The sequence below is a fragment of the Pteropus medius genome, unplaced genomic scaffold, assembly GCF_902729225.1.
Source record: "Pteropus medius unplaced genomic scaffold, Ma_sr-lr_union100, whole genome shotgun sequence".
NCBI classification, from domain to species: domain Eukaryota; kingdom Metazoa; phylum Chordata; class Mammalia; order Chiroptera; family Pteropodidae; genus Pteropus; species Pteropus medius.
Window position 1 is genome coordinate 161,549 of NW_024340692.1, and position 6,939 is coordinate 168,487.

General features: G+C 36.3%; 1 pseudogene; it reads left to right on the top strand.

Annotated features, from left to right (window-relative positions):
• The first annotated feature begins 3,040 nt into the window (after window positions 1-3,040).
• LOC120605566 (glycine cleavage system H protein, mitochondrial-like) lies at window positions 3,041-3,554 on the top strand (annotated as a pseudogene).
• Window positions 3,555-6,939: the final 3,385 nt, after the last annotated feature.

A 6,939-nucleotide genomic window follows, 5' to 3' on the forward strand; every position in this document is an offset into this window, starting at 1 on the left:
GATCACATCGAACTAAAAAGCTTCTGCACAGCAAAAGAAACCGTCAACAAGGTAAAGAGGCAGCCATCCGAATGGGAAAATATATTTGCAAGCAACGGCTCCGATAAGGGCCTAATATCCAAATATACAAAGAACTCTTACAACTCAATAACAACAACATCAAAAACAAACGATCCAATGAAAAAATGGGCAGAGGACCTGAACAGACACTTTTCCCTAGAGGATATACAAATGACCAACAAATATTTGAAAAGATGCTTAACATCGCAAAGCTATTAAGGAAATGCACATCAAAACCACAATGAGATACCATCTTACACCTGTTAGAATGGGTATAATCAACAGGACAAGTAATAACAAATGTTGAAGAAGATGCGGAGAAAAAGGAACCCTCATACACTGCTGATGGGACTGCAAATTGGTACAGCCACTATGGAAAACAGTATGGAGGTTCCTTAAAAAACTAAGAATTGATCTACCTTATGATCCCGTAATCCCTCTACTGGATATTTACCCCAAAGACTTGAAAACTCATATTCGAAAAGATATTTGCACGCCAATGTTCATAGCAGCATTATACACAGTGGCCAGGATATGGAAGCAACTAAGTGTCCTACGATAGATGATTGGCTAAAGAAGCGGTGGTACATATATACAATGGAATATTACTTAGCCATAAGAAGAGATGAAATATTGCCATTTGCAACAACCTGGATGGACCTCGAGATAATCATGCAAAGTGAAATAAGCCAGACAGAAAAAGTTGAAAATCACATGATATCACTGATATGTGGGATATAAACCTAAAAGCAACAAATGAACAGGACAAACAAAGAGACTAGTGGACATGGACAATAGACTAGTAGTTACCAGAGGGGAAGGGGGAGGCGGAAGGTAGATGGGGTAAAGAGGGTCAAATATGTAGTGACAGAAAGAAATCTAACTATGGGAGGTGAACACACAGAGTAAATATATATATGCCTTACTGTTAAAGTGTACAGTTGAAACTTATTGGATTTCCTTAATCAAAGTCACCATAAGAAAATTAATTAATTAATTAAAAAAATAGATCACCAATAGTTTGCCCATCACCATAGGGAATAAATGATAATATTAATTTCAGTAAGAACAAGGGAGGCTAACCCAAAGCACATGTGTGAGTATTTGTATATGCTAAACAGGTAGCTATATATGGGGTTGTAAGTTATTATTATAGCTGGCACCAGAATACCTCAAAAGAGTACTCATTGCTTAGAAAAATACTGCATGTTTTAGATGTGGCAACACAAATAGCTTGTTTGTACACCTGTTTCCGAGGAAAAAAATATAGAGAAATCTACTAGATGGTCTGGAGTAGGATTCTCCCTGCAATAAGGAAGCAGTGAAAATTTTCTGGTGAGGGTGAATAAAGGACTTTAAAAACAAGAATGTCTCACATGCAACTTGAAATTAAGTGTGGTGATGTGATGAAACCCTCTCCTCCATCTCTTCCAAACCCTCAGTAGTGATGGCTCCCCACACAGAATCCCTATGTATATAGAAATCGTAGAGAGTATCTAGGTCTGTATTTGAAATAGTATAAGGAAACAAGCATAGGATGATGGCCAGACATCTATACTTGAGCCAAATTAGTGGGGACAGAAGGCAGAGTCATGACAACGGAGCCACTTTCCCACCTCCCATCTTAGGAATCCAAGGAAATCATGGAGAGGACGTGATGCCTCCACAGACATGAATTGGAGTTTTATCTAGCTCTGAAGCAGTTAAGAGGCCCTGGCAAACATCTGAGTTACATTTAATACATCAATATTGCCTAACCATTTGGACATGTAGTTTACAGCATGCATTTGTATATATATATATATATATTTTTTTGCAGTTAACAAAGCTGATATTTAGGCATTTCGAGTGTCCTTAGGCACATTTAGATATTCAGACTTATCTGATGCTGTGACTTGTTCATGAAATACTCTTTAAAAAATGAAAACATCGTGCACAGACAGGGAGAAAATATTTGCAAATCACATATCTGATAAAGGACTTGTATCTAGAATATGTTTTTTAAAATATTCCAAACTCAACAATAAGAAAATAATGAAGCCCCCCCACCCACCCAAAAAGGTGGTAAATTTTAATGTATAGTACACAAAATACACATGAACAGCAAATAAATACATGGAAGTTTTTTTGTGTGTATGTGGCTTAGATCAGATAATGAACATTAAATGGTTTTTGATATAGAGAAACCCATTCCATCATGAGGATGTAGCATAGCCACTGCCTTTCCTGAGATAAGTTCCACCAGCCATCCTGCTCGAGTTCTGTGTGTGATATACTCGAGGTCTGGCCAGCAATCTTGGCTAGTCTGGCTGTGAAACATATAGAGAGCCAGCAGTTGGCAGTAGAGTCAGAAGGTGAATGGTACCCAGAGTCAAACTTTGCCAATCGCAGACATTTTCCCTAAATCTGTCGTACCGATGCTTATTGACCTTTAAAAAATTTTTTATTAAATTTATTCTTTTGTCTTCAGGGTTTAAAACATCAAATTAATTGTCTAAACTCTCCTAGAATAGTCAGTTTAAAACAATCAAACTCTGAGATTGGACTAGAATTGCCAGCGCAGAAGAATACTCTCTTAATATAGTAGGACCAATTAATCACTTAACTGTTAGTGGACTTGGTGGGGACTACTCTATAAAATTGTTCACATCAAAAATTACCTCCAAATCAGTAAATTCTACTTCAATTGACATTCTATTTCAAAATTCCTGCTTTGCTTTATAATTCTCTGAGTAGGGAATCCTTAGGAAACCCAAAATAAATTTTTAAATTATATTCCAAACAATTAACCTAGGATAAGGAAAAATGGAGCTCACTTCAAAAGACTCTTTTAAGAAAATGAAAAGAAATGTCACAGACTGGGAGAATATACGTGCAAGCCACATATCTGATGAAGGACTTATATCAATACATAAAGAACTCTCAAAATTCAGTAATAACCGAAGAACCCAGTAGAAGATGGACGGGTGCTCCCGTGAACATGAGGCTACGAGAAGTGCAGAGCATGTGGGCCTGGCCTATAGCCTGCGGGCCGCCTGGGCACCTGCCAGGCCTGCCCACCATGGCTCTGGGGCCTGGGGGTGGGTCATCGGGACACTGCACAAGGGCCCCCTACCACTCTTGGCGTTTAATTTCACAGAGGAACATGAGTGGATAACATCAGAAAATGATATTGGAACAATGGGAATCAGCAATTTTGCGCAGGAAGCTTTGGAGGATGTTGTTTACTATAATTTGACTGAAGTTGGGACAAAATTGAACAAACAAAATGAGTTTGATGCTTTTGAAAGTGTTAAAGCTGCTAGTGAACTCTATGCTCTTCTATCAGAAGTAAATAAAATAAATGAAACCCTTGTAGAAAATCCAGGACTGTCAACAAAGCTTGTTACGAAGATGGTTGGCTGATCAAGATGACACTGAGTAACCCTTCAGAACTAAATGAACTAATAAGTAAAGAAGCATATGAGAAATACATAAAATCTATTGAAGATTGAAAGTGGAACTGCCCCTAAATAAAGTAGTATGAAACAACTTAATCTAGAATAGTGTTTTAAATTAGTGGTGGATAGAAGATTTAAAATAGCAACTTTTAGCAATACCGATGGAAAAAGAAACTACAACAATGTTACTGGAAGAAAATATCCCTTAACTTTCAATGACTGCAGATAAGCACAATATACATCTTTTTCACAATATCCAAAATTTTTTTAAAAATTATGGAATTTAAGGATAACATTGTTATCTTGAGCCTTATATAATATTGTAAGTTGCTTACGTCTATCTCTGGGTTTGGGTCAAAATGCTTAATGACCTTTCCATTGGAAATAATTGGCAGTGGAGAAAAGTTTTTTTTGTTGTTACAGTGTCAGATGACAAACAATACTGTCTTCATTTTGCAATAATCTGCATTTGCTGCTATTTTTATACAGTGAAGTAACAGCTTGGCAGGGAAACAAAGTTTAATAATAAAACATTAAACTTCACTTAAAAAAACACAAAAACAAACAAACAAAAATATGGACAAAAGATTTGAAAACACACTTCACCAAAGAAGATACACAGGTGGTTAATAGGACAGGAAAAGATCAATATCGTTAGTCATTAAGGACATGCAAATTAAAACCATAGTGAGATACCATTATATGCTTTTCAAGATGGGTAAAGTTAAAAAGACTGACCATGTTAAGCATTGGCAAGGGTGTGGAGCAACTGAAACTTTCATACACTGCTGGTGGAAATAAAACATGGTACAATCACTTTGAAAAAACATTTGCAGTTTCTTAAAAAAGTAAACATATAGGTACCATATGAGCCAGACATTCTGCTTGGTTATTTATCCAAGAGAATAGAAAGCAGGTTTCCATGCACAGACTTGTAAATGAATGTTTGCAGGAGCTTTATTTGTAATATCTCAAAGTTGGAAACAACTCAAATGTCCATCACAGGAGAATGATGATAGAAATTGTAGTATATCCATGTAATAGAATACTATTCAGTAATAAAAAGGAATGAATCCCCTGATACATGCAATAGCATGGATGAATCTCAAAATAATTATGCTGAGTATAAAAGGAGTACATTAAAAAAAGGAGTACATTCTGTGTTATCCCATTTATACAAAATTCTGGAAAGGAAAACTAGTTTATAATAACAGAAAGTAGATGGGGGCAGGTAGGGGCAGTGGGAGTGAGGAATAAGATGGAGGGAGAAATTACAAAGGAACACAAGGAAGCTTTTGAGAGGACATGGCTATGTTCACCACCTTGATTATGGTGCTGGTGTCAGGCGTTGTACACATATGTCACAACTTGTCAAAGTGCTCCTTTTAAATACGTGAAGTTTAGGGTATGTCAATTACACTTGATTAAAATTCTTAAAATACATAAATTAAAATGGGGCCAAGACATTTTGTGTCCCTTTGTCAGAATCAACATACTTTGTTTGATGTCCTAAGATCTCTTAATCAGATTCCAAAATAAAATGAAATCAGTAGACCCGTAGAAGGGAAAAATTATCTTGCAGTCTAAGTTCATCATTGTCAGCAGTTAGATTGTTAGAGGTTTTTATGTCACATTTGCAATAGTTCTTCATACTGTGAAAGGTTCCCCATGAAACCAATTAGTATCTCCATGTGCTGAAACTATGAGAAAAGCCCAGAGCACTTTATATATTGCATATTGCACTAACTGCATTTCAATTTGCAGAATACAAAGCCCAGTGCACAAGGAAACTATTTTTTATTTTTTTATTGTAGTAAAATATATGCAACATCAAATTTACCATTTTAACCATTTTTAATTGTACAGTTCTGTGGTATTAAGTACATTCATATATTTGTGCGAACATCACCACCATTCATGTCCAGAATTTTATCTTCTCCAATTAAAATTTTGTACTCATTAAACATTAATTTCCCATTTTCCCCTCCCTCCAATCCCCGGCAATCACCATTCTATTTTCTTTCTCTATGAATTTAGCTACACTGGGTAACTCATATAAGTGGAATCATACAGTATTTGTCCTTTTGTGACTGGCTTATTTCACTTACCATAATGTCTTCAAGTATCATCCATGCTGCAGCATGAGTCAGAATTTCCTTCCTTTTTAGGCTGAACAATATTCCATGGTACATATATATCACATTTCATTTATCTTTTTATCCATTGATGGACACTTGAGTTGCTTCCACCTGTTGGCTATTGTAAATACCGCTACTATAAACACAGGTGTACAAATACCTGTTTGAGTTCCAGCTTTCATTTCTTTTAGGTATATACCCAGAAGTAGAATTTCTGGATCATATAGTAATTCTATATTTAAATTTTTGAAGAATCATCGAAGCAACTTTTTAAAAGTTATATCTTCATAATGCAGATATTTATGATCATCGTATAATGCAAACACAATAATAACAGCTACATTTCTTAAGGACATGTGTTCTGCAAGGGATTCTGCTAAGCATGTTATAAATATACACCATCTTATTTAATCTTCTTTAGAACCCTAGGAGGAAAGATCTCCTTTCTACACATAAAGAAAATGAGGCTCCGTAAGTGTAAATAACTTTCCCAAGTCTAAAGTTGGTAAAGAACAGAGACTATTTGGAACCAGGGACCATACTCTTAACTACCTGTAATCACTGCTATCTCCCAAATGTTATTTTTATCCAACTACATAGCACTGAAGTTGTGATTTAGAGAGGAAATAAGAAACTCTATGGCCCAGTGGCTCTGGCTCCTGGCTTTGCTCCAAGTGCCAGTAGGGACCTTCTTCTGCAGGAGGGGCTGCTCTCCTCACTTCGACAGCTGTTTCCTTTCCACTCCCATTCAGGAAAGGACTCTCTCTCCCTTTCTCCAGCGAGATTAGGAAATTCCCATCTGCTCCCTTGACAGACTCTACAGAGGATATTTTCTCATAAAGCGTTTTAGCGGCAACTGTCTGAACCATGAGTCATAGTTTTCCCTGGCAAGGCTGCATTTCCTTCTCTCGACCACTATGTTCTTATCCCATACTAGCTCTGTATGCAGTTTCCTTTTCAAGTCTGGCACCAGCTGCTTTCGTTATCTCATAGGAATGTTTAAGAACCAAATGGCTTGCGTTGTTTCATGAAAGCACAAAAATTTCTCTTTCTCTTCACTTTTAAACTTCTTGGCTCCCCCACCTTTTTTTGTTGTTGTTGTAAAAACCTAGAGGTAAAATAAGTAGTTTTTAAAGTTGAAGATGACCGACATCCAGAAATGCATGAGTTAGAAATCTATGAATTTAAAAGTCCAAATACTAAAACAAACATGTTTACTCTACTCCAGTGGTAAAAAGCATAAGACATAGGAGATGGAATTAATATAAACTTCAGTGCTAATGTGAGTTCTGCCATTTTTT